Genomic DNA, 23,131 nt, shown 5'->3' on the forward strand with positions numbered 1-23,131 from the left:
GCCGGAGATGTTCTGAGGGCCCCTGAAGGGGTGGCCACTCGTTCTGACCAGGAGTTGGGGAAGGCATCTGGGGTGACACATTTGAACGTGGTCGTGAAGGATGCAGTGGGAGGGCCCAGGTGGAAAAGGCATTTCAGGAAAGAGGACACAAAGACAGGGGAGTGGTGAGAGAGCAAAACAGGACACCAGGCAGCTAGTGTGCCCGGAGGTCCTTCCAGGGGCCGAGCATAGGATTTCTGGGAAGGACGGTGGGCAGAGGGACCAGAGAGACAGGTGGGCCAGGTTCTGTGAGTTCGATGACATTGAAAGAAGACAAGGAGTCCCTGAAAGGTCTGAAACGGGTAATAAAATCCAAATATATTAGCACAGTGCTCACTTCGGCAACATCTATCTTCGACACAGAGAAGATTAGCGTGGTCCCTGCCCGAGGATGACACACACATTCATGAAAGGCTCCACATGTTTTCTAAACAAACAAGAAGAACAACAAAAACAAAGGGTAGCACGGCTATAGTCTAAGACGTTTTGGAAGCCATGTTGCTTCCTGCTCCAAAATTCATAAAGAAAATATCAGCGATAGTAAGAGTAAGACGTGGGACAGCATACCTGTATCTCTTGGATAAATACCTAGTAGTCAACTGCTGGGTGTTAAGGCAGTTCTATTTTTAAATTAAAAAAAAAAAAATAAATTAAATTAGAATAAAAAATAAAATAAAATGTAAAAAAAAAAAAAAGAGTAAAACGTGGGGTGCCTGGGGGGTTCAGTCGGTTAAGCGTCTGACTTCGGCTCAGGTCGTGATCTTACGGTTTGTGAGTTTGAGCCCTGCATCGGGCTCTGTGCTGACAGCTCAGAGCCTGGAGCCTGCTTCGGATTCTGTGTCCCCCTCTCTCTCTCTGCTCCTCCACCACTCATGCTCTCTCTCTCTCTCTCTCTGTGTTTCTCTCTGTCAAAAATTACTAAACATTAAAAAAAAAGAGTAAAACTTAATGTTCAGAGTCAACAGAGAGTCTCTGGACAGAAGGAGAAGTGTAGGGTCCCCGTGTCTGGGGACATTCCGCCTCTATTTTCTTTTCCTTTCCTCCTTTCCCTCCCATTGGACGATCAATAGCCTTATTTTCCCGTTGATTCGGCTCTTTTGGAAATACCCAGCAAAGCTAATCCAAGCTAGGGCTTAGAAGCCCACGAGAGGCCAATGCCAAGAACGGAGACATGACATAAAGTTATAAAAATGTGAGTATTAGGGAACTAGGCAAAGAAGAGAAATAACTCCCACCTGCACAGACCGTCTTTGTGGCCACAACGCTCTCGTGGATGGCCTAGAGACAGCTCCCAGGGCACGCGCTTTGCGCTGGAGAGACACAGACATGTGAGCCGCGGCTTTCTCCTCCAGGGACCGCCTGTAGCCACCTGTCTTCACAACAAAAGTGATGCCAGGCCACTGAGCTCATGTTCCGTCTCCTCCGTGAACACTCTCTTATCTCTCCAGGGGCGTCTGTTGCTGCTTTAAACTTCGGGAGTACTTTCTGGCTATTCTGCTTTTCCGTAAACAACATTATTTTGTGTTTACGGCACAAATAATTTCTCAGCTTGGGAGCGATAATAACTGTATCTTGCACTCTGTGCTTCTCCTATTTCTATTACTGCTGAGGGGCAAGCCTAAGAAGATCATGTGTTTGGGCGAAAGTCGAAGAACGTACCAGGGTGGGTTTGCAGCAGCAGAAAATATGACTTAATGATTCAAGGACACACGCAGGTTAGGCGTGTAGGTCCTAAGCGGATGGCAGGAGGTCAGCCGCTGCCGAGATCTATCCAGGCTGTTGCGTCACGTTCCTGATTGGCCACAAAAACAAAAGAGTCCGGCCCTTCGGTAGCACCCTCTTCCTTGTAGTTCTGATTTTCTAGAACGTCCTCCCGACCTGCACGTCGTCCCCGGTTGTACCGATTTATCGTGATCTATCATTACCAACTGACCTGGATAATTGTTCCTTCTCACCAACGCTTCCCACTCAACGATTATTTGGGAGACAATGGAGCCAATTACTTCACTTTGAATACATTTAAGACAATCAGTAATTTTAGACAGCAAATTAGACAGCGTTTTCTCACAGTAAGAGTTTGTGATTGAACTACAACTTTTCGTTTCGTTGGCAAGTTCTATTATCCCAGTTCCTGTCCTTTTTAAAGTAAACCGCCAAGGAAACTTTCTGAAAACTAGAGGCTCTGGAAAAGAAGCCATTTGCTTCCTTCATGTCGTCTGTCCTCGGTAATGTCTCTTGGGCAGGGATGGAAAATTGCTTTTATTCTTTTTATAACATCTGATTGATTGGTTGTGGCTGCCTGGAGCCTCCTCTCCACTCTGGGGAGAAGAAGGCAGTGGTTGATTAATCAGGTCTGCCAGGAATGGAAGAGGGGCAACTATGTAAGAACTTTGGATAGTGGGGTCTTTACCATCAGTGCCTGAAAATGTGGCTGCAATCTATTTCTCCTTCTTCTCCTTCTTCAGTTTATTTATTTCTTTTGAGACAGACAGAGAGAGCATGAGTGGGAGGGGGCAGAGAGAGGGAGAGGGAGAATCCCAAGCTGACAGCACAGAGCCCGATGCCGGGATCGATCTCACGCACTGTGAGATCGTGACCTGAGCCCATCGAGAGTCAGACGCTTAACCGGCTGAGCCACCCAGCTGCCCCTGCAATCTATTTATTCTGTGACCATCCCTGCTTAGAGATTTAGAAGACTATCCTAATATCTAGTGGAAAAAAGAGAAAAGAAGTGGCATGAACTCAAATCTTAATTTTTTGATAGAAATGTCTTGTCCAATAACATTTGGCTAAGTGTAAAGACAGCAGTAACCCCTACCATACATGGAGAGAGCACTACATGCCAGAAATTGTTCTAGATGTTTTCCTGTGTCTAGCCATGTGATACATATACTCAGAGATACTGTCTTAAATATTTTCTAAAACACGAGAGACAGAAAAGGTTCAAGGGAGGTTCTTGCAAAATAAACATTAGAGAAGCCCTTTTAGATCATTATATGATGTGCAGTTTTTATAATCAAAACAACTCCCTGAGAACTTTTCAGGACGGTGATAACTGTAATCATAGTTTTTTTCTTTTTTTTTTTATTTAAAAAAAATTTTTTTTAACGTTTATTTATTTTTGAGACAGAGAGAGAGACAGAGCATGAACAGGGGAGGGGCAGAGAGAGAGGGAGACACAGAATCGGAAGCAGGCTCCAGGCTCTGGGCCATCAGCCCAGAGCCCGACGCGGGGCTCGAACTCACGGACCGCGAGATCGTGACCTGAGCCGAAGTCGGACGCTCAACCGACTAAGCCGCCCAGGCGCCCCTCATAGTTTTTTTTCTAAGAAAGTTTAAGGGGAATTCCAATAAAAATGAATCAGTAGATTAACACGTGGAGGACCCCTCTCTGCTCCAAATATACAACTCTGAGGGATAAAATGATAAGAGTATAGCCAAGATAGGTAGGCATGCTCTTCAGCCAAATCCTCAAGGCCGTGGACAGGAAGGGGGGTGGGGAGAGCAGTGAATGAGACCAAAGTCATAGAGTTAATGCTGTCAGGTTGTGGTCATCAGGTTACTGCATGCAGGGAACAGATTCCAAGTGTTTGACGAGACAACGGTAAGCATGTGAAGCCAGGGCTAAAGGGGAGACTTTTCACCCCTGAAACGAGACAGAGGGGCCAGCTGCAATGACAGCTGAACCCATGACTTGTACGGAACAATAGACATGAGCCTCAGGGATTCAGAGACCCCCAAGTTAAACTTACTAAACGCATAAAAAAAATCTCATGCTAGAAATAACAACAAAATTAATACCAGAGGATTCGCTAAAGGCATAGGATTTAAATTTATAGAACAGTTTGACAAAGATTTTAACATTAGGATGCATAAGAGCCTCCAGAAGATAAATAACACAGTAATATCCATTAAAATAAAAAAAAATGTGAAACATAAACAGGCAGATGTGATATAAGAACAGGCTGCTGTAGAAAGTACCAGTTAGGGAGTTGGCCACCCTGCCAGACGGACGCACTGGGAGAAGGCGACCCTTTTACAAAGGGATTTTTTTTTTTTTTAAATAAAAAGTCATGCATTTAAAATCATTCCCTTAATCAATTGAGTAGGAAACCCACTGGGTGCCCTGTATGGAATGCTGTGGAAGATGAATCTTTCCAGGCCTCTGTATGAGTTTGAATGTTTCCAGCTGTAAGAAAGAGAAAGTCCGGTTGCAAACGCCTTTAAACAATAGGCAAGCTCAGCTTACATAACAAGAAGTCTGGGGCCGGGCAGCTCCAGAAGCGGTTCATCCAGAAACTCAGCAATGTCATCGAGGATCCAGCTTGCGGGGAGCCTGAGGTGGCTCGGTAGGCGAGGCGCCAGGCTCTTGGTTTCGCCTCACGTCATGATCTCATGGCTCGTGAGACCGAGTCCTGCGTTGGGCTCTATACTGACAGTGCAGAGCCTGCTTGGGATTCTCTCTCTCCCCTCTCAGCCCCTCTCCTGCTCACTCACACACATGTGCACGCGTGCGCCCACTCTCTTTCTCTCAAAATAAATAAATAGAGAAACCTTTAAAAAATGCTTAAAAAAAAAAAAAGGATTCAGGTCGCTTCCACCTTTCTTAGCATATCCTGCCCAGACTAACTCCCCTCGTGGTCCCAACATGGCTGCTACGGTTCCGGGCATTCACATATAGGCACCAACAAGCATATAGGACACCAGAAGGAGGAAAGGGACCATTTCTTTCAGATCTACGTCTTGCGTTAGACAATTCACGGTTTACCTGGTGGGGCTGGACATGGGGCCCAGCTGACTCTAAAGACAAGGAAGGTGGGCATCAGGAAGTAAGACAAAGACAGCAAATATTAGCACGGGGATGCCTGTTAGTGATTCCTGGGTCATCTTAGATGCCACAGGTCCTCATGGCAAGACCCCGGAAACCAGGGCATCGTAGACTGATTTCTCCTCACACCCTCACCACAGCAGCCAGAAAATATTAGGCACCTGGAATATTCTGGCAAGAGTCTTGGGTCTGAGATTTCTACAGATGTCCCGTAAAGGAACAAAGGGGGGCACTCCGCATCCTCGTATCTGCCAGCCCATCTCCTGGGTGATGGTTTCCTTGATGAAATGCTCCACTCTGTCTTGTGACCGGTTTTGATCCTAAATATGAACTTACCTCGTTTTATTTTTGTTACCGTTTTCATTTTGTTCTCTTTGGGGTTTCCATTTGTCCCTACTTCTCCCCATTTGTCACACTAGTTCGAATCCTTTTATCTTTGACCTCCTCCAACTCACACCGTTTTTAGAGTTTTCTTCAGGCGTAGTGGGGTTTTGCGCCGTGATCTCTTGTGAGGAACTTTTCTCTTAAGAGGCGAATTGATCCTGTTTTCATCGAGTAATGTGACAGATACGTTTATTCGTATCCCTGTGATCTGTTCATTTCTGTTTAAAGTCTTCCTTTGTTTCCTACATGTTTCCATAGTGTTTTCCCTTCTTTGTTTTCATAATTTATTCCAGTAACTGTAAGATTTAGTAAACATATCTTTGGCTACTCTGGAGGTTAACTTTTATAATGGCAAAATATGTACATTTTAAGTATACATAGTAGAATATGGACACAAAACTCTATTTCCTGATTTTTTTTTTTTTTTACCTCTTCCTTCCTTTAGGTTCAGAAAAAATTATGACATTAATGACATGGTATTTGACCAAGGACTATGGAAACTAACAGATTGTGAAAAGAAAATTGTCTTTGAGGTAGACAGACCTCTCCATCAGGGCTGATGGTAGACGGCCATCTTTCTGTAGGTATATTCTATACCAGTGAAGTCAATTTTATTGGTTATATTTTGGAGCATGCATCATTTGACTCTCCTGATAATTTTGATTTCTACAGAATACGGTTGAAATTAGACGAATTAACTTTTTTTTTTCTTTAAATTAAAGGACACCTAGGTGGCTCAGTCGGTTAAGCATCCGACTCTTGATTTCAGCTCAGATCATGATCTCACGGTTCCTGAGACTGAACCCACGTCGGGCTCCTCGCTGACAGCATGAAGCCTGGTTGGGATTCTCTCTCTCCCTCGCTTTCTGCCCCTCTCCCACTCATCCTTTCTCTCTCTCTCTCAAAACAAATTAAAAAAAATTAATAGTGGCTTTAAAAAAGCTCAGTAAAGGCGAGGACCTGCTAGCCTAACGGAAAAGAACTCAGATATATATATAAAAAAAAGAATCTTTTCTATTCCTCTAGTGAAAAACTACTCTCCGGTTCTAAGTCAGAAAATTGAAAAGACCTGTTTGAGTTTAGAAGCCGCTGGGGTGCCATTTAACGCAACAGCAATTGTGCATGAAATACCGTAAACGTGAATGTATCAGAGAACACAACGACTATAAAACAGTATAACAAGCAGTTTTGGAGGTGACGTAGGGAGGGTATTAAAATGATAACTTATCAAAGGTGCTTAGCTGCTGGCCACAAGAAACAGAAAACAGTTAAAAATTCACAGGCAACCATGTGACTGAGTGTAAGTTTTAATAGATGACGCTTGATAATAATTTAGATTGAGCCCAATACACACTTTCAGAGGAAGATCTTTACTATGGGCGAAGCACGGTGATCAAAAAGGAACAAAATATTTAGATGCTGAAGGGCCGTTTCGTGGACTCAAGAAATTGGGTCCAAATCGCATGCAGAGACGGAGTCCTCTTGAATGTTGAAAGGGTATTATTTCCAAATTTTGTGGGGAAGCATTTCTTTTTCTTATTCTCAACTATGTGAATCCCATTCCACAGGGTGCAGAATAGCGGATGCATGTAGAATACGTAGTTTTCTATAATGCGTAGTTTTCTAAAACGCGTTTGGTTCCTTATAGTTTAATTGAGAAGACACGTCTACGAAGTGATGATGTGCTTTCGCGTTCCCAACCCCTCAAAGATGTTCACATGCCGATCCTTAGAACCTGTGAATACGTACCCTGCGTGACAATGGGATTGCAGCTTTGAATAAGTTACAAATTTTTAGATGAGGTGATTGTCCTGGATTGTTTGGGTGGGCCCAGCGTAATCACAAGGGTCATCGTAAGCGAAAAGGAGAAGAGGGATGGTCAGGTATCAGAGTCAGAGAGATATTGTGCTGCGTCTTTGGAGGTGGATGAGGGGCCACAAACCAAGAAATACAGACACCTCTGTGACTTGTAAAAGGCGGGGAAACAAGTTTCCTTTTAGAGCCTCTAAAAGGAACACGGCCCTGCCAACATCTTGATTTCAGTCTAAAAAGATCTGTTTTGGACTTCTGACCCAAGAGGGTCCTTTTGTGCTGTTTTTTTATGGAGTGTTCGTGACATTTTGTTACAGCAGCAAATAAGAAACACATACACCAAGAAAGTCTAAACAAGCAATCGCGTTTTCAGCTGGAACAATAGAGATAGAAGGAAGGAGCATTTTTTGACCTTGGATAGGATCATAACATCCAAGGGAGAGCGTGCCATGAACCCGGGGGCAGAGCAGCTGCCATGGGGCATGCGTGGTGGTTCTTGTGAATGGTCCAGTTGGCCGTCCTGGGGACGTGGGGAGAAGAGCTCGAAGGGACAGCAGGACCTGGACGCTGGAGCCTGGGTTCAAGGTAGAGTGACCCTAGAAGATTCCGAGCACAGCAGTGACCTAGTGTGTTCTAGGAAACTCATCTGCCATAATGTGTAGGGGGAGAGGGTAAGAGGGAGAGCAGTTAAGAGGAGGAGGAGAATGAGGTGGCCATGGGAATTGAAAAGTGGGGGGCATGCCCAAGCAGGAGGCCTGACGTGTGATGGTTCATTTATTCATTACAGAAAAGCCTTTATGAAGTCCTTTCCGATGCCTGGTGCCTAGCAGAAGCCGATACATTAGAACATGGTGGGGAGGCAGAAACTAGCAAAATATCCCCACGCATCCAGGGAAAAGCACAACAGTGGGAGAGGCCAGACAGGGGGATCTCATGCTGCACATAATAATGGTGATAAGGTGAGCTAACCTCAGCTGAGAGCTTCAATTATTGGAGAATGATTGAAACCAACTATAGATCAAGGCCCAGATGATGCCACATTGAGAATTTGGATTTATCCTTATTCAAATGTCTTTGGGACAGCTTCCAAATGCTCCCATCCCTTCTTTCTAGGGACCAGGACCCACATTACGGAGCTGTGACTCTCTCCTTAGTGACCCACTCTGAGAACCAGAGTGACGCTGATGGCCTTCCTGCCTCAGGACCCAGGAGGGGCACGTGAAGCCCTGCTTTCTTCATCCGAGGCTTCCTTAATGGAGCATCTATGGACTGTTTCTTCCAGAAAGGCTTAGAAGCAACTAAAAAATAATCCAGACGGATCCCGGCTCCTGCCTCTCCTACCTTAAAGTATTTGCCTTACTTGAGTTCCCTTCTCCTAGGGTGACATTGAGTCCAATTGACTGATCGCCCTCAGGTAAAGAAAAATACGTAAATGTCAAGGAGACATTGAGAAACATATCCTCGAAAAATGTCTTCATGACGTTTAGGAAGCTGCATTCAAGTTGTTGTCCATTATGCTACGCATTTTCTACCGTTAGGTTCTACATAAATCCTTCCCTTAAAATTTAACCCAAAGAAAACTCTTCTCTCAATTAATGTATTTTTTGTGTTTTCATTTCTAAAATAATAGCTTCTAATTTTTTTTTCTGTGTATGTTAAAATTTTAAAGAGGATAAAAAATGGAGGGTTTTATGATAAAGTATAGTTGCTCTTTTGGGCACATTTTCTTCCTTATATTAGAAGATCCGAGTTTCCGCTTTGTTAAACTTGAGGTGTGTACGTCCTGTTTTGGATGTTAACAGGGCATTTTCATCGACCAAAACTCACCACTTTGGCTTTCTGGTCAGTTGGCGTTTACATCATACTCTCAGTCTATGGCTCAATTGTCCACAGTCTTCTGTACTGACCGTGCTGGCTGTAAGATAGGTTAGGGGTACGACATCATTTATGAGATAGGACCTTAGCTCTGTTCTGACTGCTCACATCTATTGTTAAAGAAATGAATGTCTTCTGGAAGCAATCAGCTTCGAAAAAGAGTTCTTTTGGAGATTACCTCCGCGGTTGAAAACGGGTAGGTAAATCTACTTTTCAGTGTGAACGATGAGAAGCTCAGAATGGAAATGAGTGCCTTTGACTTTTTGAATTAAGCGCTCCAAGGAACAGAATATTTTGTGGGAAATCTCCGAGGTGATAAAAGTTCTAGAGGAATTTTTGTCAATGTGAATGAAGATTTCTGTAGATCACAGAACGTGCTGGAGCTTGCAGACGTAAAAGCACCGTGCAGGCACTGGGAGCCAGGAATGACACCGAGCACTTCGTAAAAACCCTCGAGAACACTAGCTCACACAGACGCAGGGGTCCTGTCGTGGGTGTTGGGGGGCATCAGCGGAGCCCAGGCACCTATCGAGTGTGCTGTGCGTGTGCGGTGAATCTATTCCTTGGGCTCCAGGCACCTCATCTATAAAATTTGGTTGTCGGATGAGCTTTCTCTAAAGTCCCTCCCAGCCCTGCTTCCTCGCTCCTCCTGCATCATCTTCTATCTCTGCCTGTATTAGAAGGTCCTGCGTATAGTGTCCCCGCCCAGCTGCCACCCTGACCTGCAGAAAGGGACTCAGGGGAGCCCGTATGCATACAGGAGTCAAAGCCCGCTCTTGTAAGCTCCAGCCTTTTGTACTGGACCAGTGTCTCTGAGTAACGTCGGTTTCTCTCCCATATGACACCCGGGTCTCATATTTCCACCCGCTCAGACGAATTGCCTCCACTACTTCTGAGGACATAGATTTCACACTGTCTCTTCTGTTTCCTTTCCTCTGGAGCTACCCATGGTCGTCAACGTCTTACTAGAAATATGGAGCCCACTCTGCTTTGGGGCTACTATGATAGTCCAAGTCTTGTTTGGTTGGTTGGGCCCATTCCCATATTCCTTGCGCGGCCAGGCATGTGTTTTACACTATTTTCTATAGCCCTTAAGAGCCTTAAGACTGAAGGGTATACTTAACCTAATGCTTCTTCCTTCTCCTTTAACCTTGTTATGAAATTGATTGCCGTAAAATTGACAGGGTCTTAGAATCGAAGACACAGAGTGCATTCCTCTGGTATTTTCTCCATATTTTCAAGGGGTGCAGGAAACATTTCACACATGCCACTCTTGCCAGAGTTAGTTCTGACGAATTTGAATCTGTTCTGTGACGAGTAGGGGAGATGATTCATTTTCAGAAACACCAAATAAAAGCTGTGCTGTCTAGTTAACGGTAGGTTTACAACCAACTGGAAATATGTATGAACCAACCCCCCCCCCCCCCCACCGCCCCAGACCTCAATGGAGTCCCAAACCCTTACACACTTCACTTCCTGGTTCTTCTTCCCTTCTCTGTTTCGAGGGCTTATTTCCCTGGGCTTTGCAATGAACACGCACCAAAGAACAGAGAGAGAGGAGGGACTGAAAGTCTCAGGGAACGTACGTTTGTTCCGATCAGACTACTTTTCACCCTCCATGGGCATAGGCGCCATCCGGGTAAGGCTGCAACGTCTGTGGTACTCAGCTAATGAGGAACCAGGGGAGGGTCGTGCATGCTGGGAGATAAATTGTGCGCCGTAACTGCCCTGAGTGTTCCTGTCCATCAAGTACCCGCTCTTGCAAGAACGTTGATCGAAGCCTCGCTTGACCGGGGCTCTGAGTCTCTGCGTCCCTCCTTTGACTGGGTCGGCGGACTTATTCCTCACACGTTCTGCAGAGTCTTCCAACAAGGAAGAAAAGGAGAACAGTGATGATCGCCCAGCCTCTAGACCAGAACAGCATCCCACTGGTAAGGGATAACCGGCATATTTGAGGACCACCAGCGCTGGAAGAATGGATGGGTGCAGGAATGATGACTCCCCCCAGCCCAGCCAAGCTCTGCGGGGGAAATGCCTGTGTGGTGACGTAAGTCCCCTGCTCCCTGGGAACTCCTGCCTCCTCTGCAAGGCCTGCTCATCCACAAGCACAGGGCAGCAGCTGCTGGGATCTGGGAATAGGAGCCCATTCGGCTGGAAGCCCAACGGTGAGAACTCGAATGTGATCTTGAGTGTGACGGTTACCTTTATGTGTCAACTTGAAGGGTGTTTTTGGACGAGACAGACATTTAAATCAGTGAAATTTGGGTAAAGCAGATTGCTCTCTATGGTGCTGGGCCTCATCCAGTCAGTCAAAGGTCTCAGTAGAGCAAAAACACTGGCTTCCCCAAGCAAGAGGGAATTCTCCCGCAGACCGCCTTCAGATTCACCTGCACCCCTGGCTCTCTTGAGTTTCCAGCAGATGACCTTGGGACTGGAGCTGAAACACTGACTTTCTTGGATCCCAAGCTTACCGGCCAACATGGCAGATTTTGGACTCATTAACCTCCATGATTACATGAGCCAATTCCTTATAATAAATCTCTCTGTAGATGCCCATGCTATTGGTTCTGCTTCTCTGGAGCACTCTAACACACTGGGTCACGCAAGGTGGTTTCTGCCTGGAGCTGTGGATGTCAGAGACACAGGGGAGGCACAACCTGGCCAAGACATTGGCAGTGCTGTCCCCCCCTCCCACCCCAGACACGACCACAGGAGACCACCACTGCCAGCATTGACAAGGCAGAGATATCAGTGGAGAAGCTACTGGACCGAGCATGGGTCCAGGCTGTCTGGGAGCTGGAAGAAGGGCAAACACCGGGAGGGGACAGGCAGTTCCAGGAACCATGTGCCATGGGACTCTGGACCTCGTACTTTCCCTGTTCGTATAGCATGTAGCTCTTTGCAGACTGCCGCTCAGTTAGGTGAGCCAGGCTGCCATCTTGCCAGCTGCCAGAGCTTGGCAATGCCAATACTGCCCGGTGAGGGCCACGCATCCATCCTTTTCCATCTGCTGTTCCGCATCTCTGTCACCTGCCCCAACTTCAGGGGATTTCCTGACACCCTTCCCCCCAAATCCTCTAGATCAGGTCACTCCTGCTGTGAGTTCTTACCATACCTGGTGCTTCTCCTCTATCACGATGAGCCCCATTTGCTGCTGTGTCCTCGAACGGCCGTCTAATTACCCTCTGCCTCCCTCGCTAGACTAAGCCCTTTGGAGGGGAGAAGGGAAGTGAATCTGTTTTGCTAACCCTTGGGTTCCCAGCATTTAACACACCGTCTTGCGCAAAGTAACCATTCAATACACATTGGACGGGTTAAAGAATGAATGACTCACAGGTAGATTGTGACGTCATTGAGAAGGTCTACCGGAGGGAAAATATCAATGAGATAATAAGATGTAAGAGTATAGGGGATTAGAGGAGGTTTCTCACCATCTCATCCCCAGTGAGCTGAGCTGGGGCTGCGATGGCACCCACACAGAAGACCAACCACCCCACAGACCCAGCAAAGACCACATCTCCCCAGACTCCCCCGGTCCTCACTTGACTTCAAAGAGCGCTGAACACAGAAGCATCTTCTGGTTGTAGAATTTCGTGACTCGAAGCTCACAAACTAATGTTGGAAGGCTCAATGCGTGGCAGCTGTCATTTTGTTTGACGTGAAGATTTCTTTTCACCACGAAGGTACGAAGTACAAAACTCCGGTGACAGCCAGAATTGCCACGTGAACTGTTTTTTCCCTCATAAATTGATAAACGAGGACACAAGAAAGGTAGCCAGAGCAGGGACAGAAGGGAAGAGGGGGGCAATTTGAAATTTAGTAAGACACAGAACACAAATTCTAATATTTGTAAGCTCCCCCAGGGAGCGAGTGAATTGGGGTGATGGTATCATCACCATCCCAAAGCTCGAAAAAGAGGTTTCTGTGCAGACCAGCACTATGGAATCTGTACGAGTTAGGACTCGTCGGCATTTTGATTATTCAATCACAATGATCTCTTGGACCTAGGATACGCCTCTGCATGAGTGTGAAAGCAACATTTTGAAGTCTTTTAAAAAAAATTCGGCTTAGATATTGCACAGTGTCTCAAGAAAAGAAGTGGGGCTTTCTTTCTCTTAGTGGCCGGCTCTCACGGCTATGCAGATGAATAGTTTGGTGACACAAGGCTACTGAATTATTTCTGGGTGACCTCGTGATCAGTCACAGTGCCCTGTGGCTGATGGCTCTTAGGATCTGCCATGATGTCCCTCTCCATACCCCCTCATCACACACACACACACACTGGAAAGCTATCAAAGGGAATTAAATAAAAAGTTCCAACTCAGAACCTTTATATTATGGAATAATAATAATAATAATAATAATAATAATATAGGTATTTGGGGACCCTCCTTATCCTCTTTGAAATAAGGCCCAATGCAGTGTTGAACAACATAGCACCAAGTTCCTTTGTTGGTGATTTTGTGGGTTAAGTTTCCCCACGGACCTAATTAGTCGAAGGGGGTCAGGAGTCACTCTTGTGTCCCTGAGGCATCCCCTGGTAATGCGCACACATACACGGGCACCGTAATGAGGACCCATGTATGACCTCCCATCGACACTGCATTGAAACATACCGTCTACCCAAGTGCATTTGCGAAGATAACCGTAGGAGAACTGGGATCCTTTTGCCGACATAACTAACTTTACGTTTGCTCAGGGAAATCTTTGCCCAGGCGTGTAAGACTCTAAACCCGTTTCCCGTTTCCTTCAGGAAAATGTTGCAAAGCGACTTACCCGGACAAATAAATCTTGCGTTTGGGCAACAGCTTGCTCCTTTCACAAACTGCTTGCTCATTAGCAAAGGGTTTCTCTAGGAAGACGCCCATCAAAATCCTCCCCTCGTTAGAGCCACCAGTCCCACATTGCAGCAAGTGCCCTGTCTTGACAAAACTCCTGTGAGCTACTCAGCTCCAGACACCAAGAAGTCCTTCTATGGCACTGTTCAGGCCGTCAGGGCAGCGAGCTTCCTCACTGATGTTGGGTCTCTTGACGCTTAGGAATTTTAGCGTCAGGTTGAAGGCAATATTGAGCAAATCACGTAGGGGCATAAAACGTTTCAGTGAAGCTTTTGTTGTAGAACTGGTTCTCAGAAAGATCTTTCTTCTTTTCTTTTCACGCTTCTTTTTTTTTTTTTAATGTTTATTTATTTATTTTGAGAGAGAGAGAGAGAGCACGAGCAGAGGACGGATAGAGAGAGAGAGAGAGAGAGAGAGAATCCCAAGCAGGCTCCCCTCCAACAGCGCAGAGCCCAGTGTGGGACTTGAACTCGCGAGCTGTGAGATCATGACCTGAGCCGAAATCAAGAGCCAGAGGCTCAACCGACTGAGCCACCCAGGCGCCCCACTAAAGGATGCTTTCTGTAAACTCCGCAAATAGCAAACCTACGCTCAACATGTCAATAACGTCCCCAACAAGCTCTCTGTGGCAATAATTAGAGAGCTCTTTGTTTAGGCGGCGACCAGATCAAAGTCACAAAATGAAGCCGTGGCATCTAAAGATAAAAGAAAAGGGAGAGGGGAGTGACCGAAGAGCAAACACAAGAAAGGGAACTGTGAGATCAGGTCGGGCCCACTTCCCCCAATGCAAAGGCTGCAGAAGCGAATTCTCTCTTCCTCCTTCTCCCTTCCCGTCTTTCCTCTTCCCTCCAAGTCCCAGCACCATCAGCAGGGGCAGGGGCTGAGAAGAGGACGGCGGGCACTGAACAGACTGAGGAGACAGGAATGGGAATGTTTGAACGGGGACGCTGGATGGAGCTGGAATGACAGTAGTTCGCGAGGCGGTTAGGATGTATAAGAGCCAACCGCGCGCCACAGACATAAATGAGGCAGTTTTGGGGGGGCGGGGCATCTTGCTGGATCTCTCCCTAAATTCACCTGCCTTTCTCCTCCGTTTCTCCTCTCCTACTGAAAACTTCACATTTCCGTAATGCCACCGGAGCCGCTTTCAAAGGTGAAACCTTCCTTGATACTTACAATAGTCATGCTAAAGTACAGCTAATTAATACACGGGGAAAAGTTATTTTTCTCCACCTGATAATTAAAAATGAGAGTCTATTAACACCGATTATTCCCATAACTCCAACTTACTACTTTTCTCGCGAAAAATCAAATAAAAATTCATCCGGTGAAGTTAACTATTCCTTTTCTTGTAACAGAGATCCATTTTTCTTACTAATTAGTGTCTTACTGCTCTCGAGGCTGTAATGAACATATTTCAGTATCTTTTTTAAAAATCTTGCCTGGGCAAATTTTACCAGAGAAAGTGTGTGCGAAAGTAAGAGGTAGGTAAACAAAACTCATTTTAGAGTCAAAGTCGGCCGTAGCAGGAAGGTATGTGCGAGGGCTAGTTTCCTCTCTGTACTCTGCCTCGCTTTTATTTCTTTTGTTTTTTAAAGTTTATTTATTTATTTATTTTGAGAGAGAGAGAGAGAGAGACTTCAGTGAGGAGCCTGATGTAGGGGTTGAACTCCTGAACCGTGAGATCATGACTCGGGCCAAAACCAAGAATTGGATGCCTAACCGACTGAGCCCCCCAGGTACCTCTGTATTCCAGAACTTTTAATTTCTCGATCTCTTTTTTTTCCCACAATCTCTTTAAATGCTGCATGTCCCTAACCGCACAAACCAGCTTCAAACACTTAGGTTTAGCTAAAGTCTGCCACAAAATATTGAATGCCGTACCAAAATGTGTTTGGATAGATTTCTGTCATTTTGAACACACACGCTCCTAACACCTTTCCTCACAATTGTGAAAAGTTGGAAAACACCCACATGTCTTTCGAGGGGTGCATAGACGAACAGTATACATCCATACAGTGGAATACCACACAGCCATGAAAAGGAACAGAGGGGATTGACACAAGCACCATGGTTGAATCTTGAAAGCATCGGCTAAGCAGAAGAAGCCAAACCCAAAAGAGGACGTATTGGAGAGTTCCATTTATAGACATGCTGGAAAACTACACTGTTGAGAACTTAGCGGTTGATGGGGGTTGGGAGCGGGAAGAGGAGACAAACAAATCTGATATCACCCGACTTTAAAACTCACGCTCGCTTCCTGAGTCAAAACCGATAGCACTGGGTTTCAGTTTGAACTTTCCTGATTGCTACTAAGATAGAATAGATTTGTCAGGTATGAATTGACGTCATTTTCTATTTTACCTATTGCTGTTTCTTTTTCTCCCCCTCGTGACACCTTGTGGTTTTACATATATTCTGGATATCGCCCGCAGTACTTAGCAGATGAACAAAATTAAAACAACGTGTGGTTTCGATTATCGTGCCCGGAGTTACATGACAATGATCTCCAGGGCACTGTTTACGGCCAATGTTTTTCTGCACGTAAGGGTTTCCTACAACAGAGCTCGTCTCCTTGAATAGCTCTTTCGAAATCTTTTAAAAACTTTATTCATTTTACACGCTATCAATATGATCACATTATGGGATGCTGATCCTACTTTTTCAAGCTTTTTCATGGCAATCGTGCATTTTTAGGTCACCCTAATGTCAACAAGCCCTGTGTTATCTGATTGAGCACACACGGTGAAAACACCTTAAAGTCCGCCCCGAATTTGAATACAAAGTTTTAACCAGCAAGTACTTTACCAGCACGAAACGCGAAACTATACAGACGCTCGTGAAGGAAAAAGGAAGCGTTACTCTCACAAAAGGAATACCAATCTTGTAATTCCCACGACCAACGGCAGGCTCTTGCAAACGGAATCTTCTTTCCGAACTATCCGATGACACTTCATTCAAGTTCCTGGTCGCAGTTTCCATCTTGACACGTGGCCCACAGGCCACCTTGCGTTTGGGCACGTGCTGCGGGCCGGAGACGCTTTCTCCCAACAGCTTGACGACGGACTGAACACCTTGCAAGTGGATGACTTCTAGCGTTAGCCCCAGCGTAGTAGCCTAATGGCAGGAAAGGGATCTCCGGTGTCCCAGTGCTTCCGTAGCTGACGAGGACAATTTGCCTGCTGGCTCTATTTGTCGGGAAAGGCGGCGAATCTGTTTGCGGAGGCTGCCATAAGCAGGTACCGCAGAAGTTCATTGCCTCCCAGTGCCCAAGCCTGCACGCCTGAGGTCAGGGCGTCTGTGTGCAGGGGGGCTTCCTCCTGGGGCTGGGAGGGAGAATGTGCTGGGGGTGGGGGCCTGTTGACCATCCTCGGCGTCCTTGGCTTGAAGATACTTCGCTCCGATCTCCGCCTTCAACTTCACGCGGTGTTCCCCACCCTCCCCCCCGCCCCCGGCCGCGTGTCTGTCTGTGTCCAAACCTCCTCTTTTTACCAGGACGGTCATACGGCATCAGGGCTCACCTTAACGACCTCGCTTAAACTTGACAGTCCGCAAAGACCCCATTTCCGAGTGAGGTCACGTTTATGGGCACTATATCCGGGTGTCAGCATCTTTGGGGGGAGATCCCAGTTCAGGCTACAATAAGCGGTTTAGTGATCTAACGTTTAATTTTGCCCAATGTTAGAAAGCCCTGCCTGGCTGAGTTGTTCCAGTTACTATATCCGTCGCCTTTGTGGACAAGAATCTGTTTTCTGTTGTCTTCTTCCTTCTTGGTTTTGGTCTTTGTTAATTCTCTTTAATGACGTCGCTAAAAAGCAATTCTCCGTCTCCGTCTTCTTAATCTGCCAGACAAGCTGCTCCTCTTGATGCATAATTTTCCTGCTTCTTTTTAGGACATTTCATTTTCGTAAACTTTGGATGTCTTCGCCTCAGGAGCCGCCTCACGTCCGTGGTGTTTTGTTCTGTTTTGCTTCATCTCACTGACTTGCAACCAACATCTGAGCCCGGTCATGTGCCAGACACAGAAATGCGCTAGACACGCAGGGTAATTGCAAGGCTTTGTGCTAAGGAGCGCGTCCCTGGCAGAGCCGGTGGGTGCCTTCCCTCCTGGCAAATACAGGGCAGGTTTGTTGGCGAAACCGGAACCATCTTAAAGTCACCAGAAGATAAATACGCGAACACGTGTGGCATCCCGCAGTCTGTGGTGTCTCTCCAGGAAAGGTTTGACCTACGATTCTCCGTGCTGCGTTCCTCCGGCACCCTGTTTCCATTCCCCGTCCATTCCCACTCTTGGGGGCTGGCTTCCACGGAGCTTCATCCGGGACCCTGTGACCTCTGGTCAACGTGCAGTGTCAGCCAATGAGAGGCGCTTGGGAGGGCAGGAACAGAGAACTGAGGGCACTCACTCCCCGCCCTCCGGTGCCTTGATCGTACCCGGCCCGGGCGGTGGCCGATTCCACGGGCAGGGACTCTTCCAACAATGGGCTCTGGTCGACCTCCAGAAACACACCTGCTCTCCACCCCCTTCAGAGCTGGAGGTGAGCTGTCATCTTGCTGTTGCGGGTCCCCGGCCCTCAGTCCCTAGGTGTCCACCCCTGTGAGCCATCCCTTTGTTAAAGGCTCTTTAGTTAGCACTTTGTGCATGCCTTCTGTTAAAATTTGAGTATAGTCCTCTTTCTTCTACGAACCTTGGAAAGGCAACAGGGCACAGTGTCTAGAACACGTCGGTCTTTCTTTCAGACATAGGCTGTTGCACACTTTTCTAGAGCTTTGAAGCTTAACCGTGAACTCTTATCAATACAAGTGAAGTGAGCGAGGCTGGGGATGAGCATTTTTATTATATTCCCCAATTCAGTTACATTCAGGATAATATTTCCATTTCAGGACAATGTTATCTTTATCAATTATAAAAATGCCTCTAGGAGTCACTTACCTGATGTATTGATGCAATTTCCCCTGACTTTGTAAGAAAATGAAATCGCTGTTCTTTGAAGCACTATCCAACACCAGCATTAATTACGTCCCGGGGAGGGGGGTGTCTTTCAACAAAGACGTCCATTTTGCAGAATTGTACATTATGTGCAAAGATCTAAAGTAAGACCGTTGAATATGTCATTAGTCTGTTGTCATTTATCACTGATGCATTCGGGTGATTCTGGACAATTCAGCTCTCTATCTGGGGCAACCCCAAAGAAATCTTGAAAAAAGCCAATCTTATGCTAATTGTTTAAGGGAGTTTCCAAACAGTGAATGCAAGATTGGTCGCTTTGATGACTCTGATACGTTACTGTGGACCTCACGGTCTGCTTTGGATCTGGTTCTCTTCAAGAAAACGGAAGGAGGTTATGTTTGGATGATCGGAGGGAGACGCTGGAGTACGAAATAAAGCGGACAGTGTGGGTACACAGTGGTGTTCAATCAGTGGTAACTGCTCCCAGTGCTGGGACTATTGCCCCACACGCTGCTGGCCCCACTAGCCCAATGCGCCACCTGCAACCTTCCAGGCCATTCGTGTCCACGCTTTCCGAGTGAAGGTTTAATCCCTCTGGGGGTCGTGCACCCCTCGGTCAGCTGTCAGATGCCTTCTGAAGACCCAAAAAAGGCACCGGGCAGAAGAGGAGGAACGTGACTTAGGATGCACCGCAGCCGGTTCCTGGCCCCCCTGACCGTGCTGTTTACCCAGGGGCTCCCGGATCCCTGTCCCAGGACAGCCCAGGGCCAGCTCCCCAGGGAGATAAGAACAGAAAGGGTGATGTGGTAGGTTTCTCACAAAACCAAATTTGTTCAATTAAAAAGTCCCGTCCTTAATTCTGAGATTATGTCTTCTTAAACTTTGCATCAAAATTCGCCTTCTTTTGGGGTGCCTGGGCGGCTTAGTCGGTTCAGCGGCCCACTTGGGCTCAGGTCACGATTTCATGGTTCACAAGTTCAAGCCGCACATGGGGCTCTCTGCTCTCAGTTGGCCCTCCAACTCCAGACCCTCTCTTAATTCGCAGACACCTGCCACCTCGGACCCAGCTGCCCTCCGGGCACAGGAGCAGCGCCCCTGCAGATGCTTCAAAGGCCCAACGCAGTTCAGTCTGCTTCGTCCTCCACGGGAGAGCCCTTGTGTCCTCGGGGCCCCCATGGAGCTGCCGCTGTCACCCACTGACAGGTGGCATCAGGGCCTTCCTGCAGGAGCTGCCCAGGTGCTGGTTCCATCGTGGGGGGGGGGCACATTTGCTTGCGGTCCCGAGTGCCCTGTGGCGTCCCCAGGCTCCGTTTTTCACCGGGAGCCCTCCGTCTCCAAAGCTGAAAGAGGCGCGGGTTCCCTTCCGCAAAGCAAGCGATCGCCACTGTGGTTGTTCGAGGTACGGCTGAGCGAGAACTAGGATAGAGCATTTCAAGAGCCGGGATACCAAAGAGCGCTCCTTGACCGCCTTGGTGGTTATTGGCGTCAATGAGAACCCGCAGGGCGCTGGCAGAAGTGGGGGTGACGTCCAGGCGTCCCCGGAGAGCCACGGGCACAGCATCCACGGGGCGCCAACTCCATGCAGGTGCGCAGGGCTTTCAGGGACGGGAAGGTTGCCTGGAGGGACTGCTGTGTTACCGGGGACAAGTCTGGAGGGTCCCTTCTTGGAAAGGAAGGAGAACACGTCTCAGTAAATCTCAAATCAGTGGCTCCCCTGAGAAAGAGGGGGAAGGGTGCAGAGCAGACAGTTGTCAAGTGCGGTTTCTGAAAACCGCAGGTCAAAACCCATTTCTGTGGGACGTTCCGGTGGTGATGGGCTGGTCAATTTGGGGGACATCTTCCCTCTGTTGGTTTGCTTTCAGGGTCTTTTCAACTATTTGAAGCAAGCTGATCTAGACTTTAGGTCTTTCTTCCGCTCTCTCTCTTTCCTCTCGTTAGACCCCTACCTCTCTCGGATCAAAGTTGGGATGGGTTTCTGATTAGCTGACAATAGCATTTTGTGCCCTACCTCTCATTACCTCCTTTGAACAAGCCTGAGAGGCACACAGGTCTAGGAGCTCTTTGGGATTTTTATTCTCAAAATGAAGAATCAAGGAAAAATTTATCATGTGCTCATAGATCCCATATTTGTGTATATCCTGGAGAAAAGAGTTGTAACATCGCACATTTTTGTCTACATTGTTTATTTCATTTTTTGGTTATAGTTTTAGCTAACAGCCAATTTTTGTCAATAAAGAAAAACTACACGAGTTAACCAGATTTTTAAAAAAGCAAGTCTATGTTATTGTCATTTAGGATGATAAGCACATAACCGGGAATTAGAAGATGATTGGGATATTCAAAAAGTTAGATTCCACACAGTGATTATGGACCATGAGGTCCACAGCCAACCATTAAAGGGTAGCATGTTTTCATATTTAATGACAATTGAGTTATTTTGAACTTTGATAGTCAACTTTAATTATTCAACTGATCTTTATAATTAGAAAATATGTGTTGGGAAATATGACAGTTCAAGGTATGACAGAGAATTTGATCATCTGATGGGTGGTTTGGAGAAAATACTGAGGACATCTTCTCTGTTACATATATAAAGGTAGTAAGGAATTATTAGTGTTAAAAATAAAATAAAAAAGGGGCTCCTGGGTGTCTCAGTCGGTTAAGCACCTGACTTGGGCTCGGGTCATGATCTCACAGTTTGTGAGTTCCAGCCTTGCATCGGGTTCTTTGCTGACAGTTCAGAGCCTGGAGCCTGCTTCGGATTCTGTGTCTCCCTCTCTCTCTGTCCCTCCCCTGCTCATGCTCTGTCTCTCTTTCTCTCTCAAAAATAAACATTAAAAAATTTAAAATAAAATAAAATAGAGACCAACTCGAGGGGCCTCTAGGGGATACAACCATTTAAGCCATTAAATCTAGCTTATTTCGAGAACACAAGCAAATTTTAACTTAGGTTACTTGTGTGTGTCCGTATATATATATATATATATATGCGCCATTCCCATGCAAACTGGGAGTTTTCAAATTCAGAACTCCCAGTTTGCATGTGAAGGGGTTCTTATGTGTACAGCAAACACTTGCCAAATACTAATTTACTGATCTGCTTTTAATTTTTACCGTTTCAGGATTTTTGACATCAGTAATTTTGTAGAGAGTATTTTGCAAATATGTAGTAAGTGGCAGTCGAGGGCTGAATTCCACTGACATTTACAGGGAAATTACAAAAAGGGACCAAAATATTTGCATTTTTCATTTTCATTTTGCTCAGGAATTTTTTTGTAACATTGACAAGAGAAAGATATCAGGAATTCATGTTTTTTTCATACACATGGTTATTAGCATGGCTCAGTAATTTAATAAATGGTATTTATTTAATTCTATTAAATACATAGAAGTTTAATAAATAGAATTTTGATTAATAATGATGTTGTACTTCAGAAGATGTTTTCAAAAGCTGTTAAAGATGTTTTCAATTAGTTGAGTTTTCTTTTTTTTTCATTCAAGTCAGTTCCTGATTGATTGCCTAAAGTCTTTATTTAGTTTTGAGAGAGAGAGAGAGAGAGAGAGAGAGTGAGACAGAGTGCGAGATGGGGAGCGACAGAGAAAGAGGGAGACACAGAATCCGAAGCGGCCTCCAGGCTCTGAGCTGACAGCACAGAGCCCAACGCGGGGCTCGAACCCACAAACTGCGAGATCATGACCTGAGCCAAAGTCGGATGCTTCACTGACTGAGCCACCCAGGGGCCCCCTAAACATCTTTATAATTGTCAGTAATTCCACAAAAACGGTCTGTACTTCCCTTCATAGGAGAAACGACAGTGAGGAGGAAATAACAGTTACAATATTTATTTTGGACGTTAAATATAAAGGTATTATACATGTCTTTAGATTGTTAAAAAAACAAGGCCCCAAAATGGTGTCTCTTAGACCATCTTTGTAAATAGGTGCTTAATACATAATTTGGTTTCAATTTCAATCTTCCCTGGCAATGTTGTCTTAACCGGCCATTCACGAACCTTCCAGTGAGCCGGCCACTTGGGTGCTCTCCATGCTCCAAAGAAAGATGAGGTCACCTCAGGATAAGATCCCTTGCTTTTCACCCTAGAAAGTAGCCTCGCCCGGAACAATTTTTTTCTTTTGCTAGTAACTGTCTTGGCCCTATCTTCTGTCTATAAAACCCTTTCATTTTCTATAACTCCTTATAGTGCCTTTCAACTTGCTAGACGGGGTGCTGCTGATTCATTTAATAAAGCCAATTAAATCTTCAAATGTGTTTGGTTGAATTTTGTTATTTAACTGGATGTGTGTAATTATTAGCGATAGACGTTAATCCGTGCATACAGCTTGGTTGCTAAAAAAAAACCCCAGAGAATAACCTGCCGAGTAGAATACCAATCACACGGGATG

At 46.1% G+C, this 23,131-nt stretch overlaps 1 pseudogene; it reads left to right on the forward strand.

The window, feature by feature from the left end:
- Positions 1–368: 368 nt before the first annotated feature.
- LOC123593888 lies at positions 369–465 on the forward strand (annotated as a pseudogene).
- The last annotated feature ends 22,666 nt before the right edge of the window (positions 466–23,131 follow it).

Source organism: Leopardus geoffroyi, chromosome D4 (genome assembly GCF_018350155.1).
Source record: "Leopardus geoffroyi isolate Oge1 chromosome D4, O.geoffroyi_Oge1_pat1.0, whole genome shotgun sequence".
Classification (NCBI taxonomy): domain Eukaryota; kingdom Metazoa; phylum Chordata; class Mammalia; order Carnivora; family Felidae; genus Leopardus; species Leopardus geoffroyi.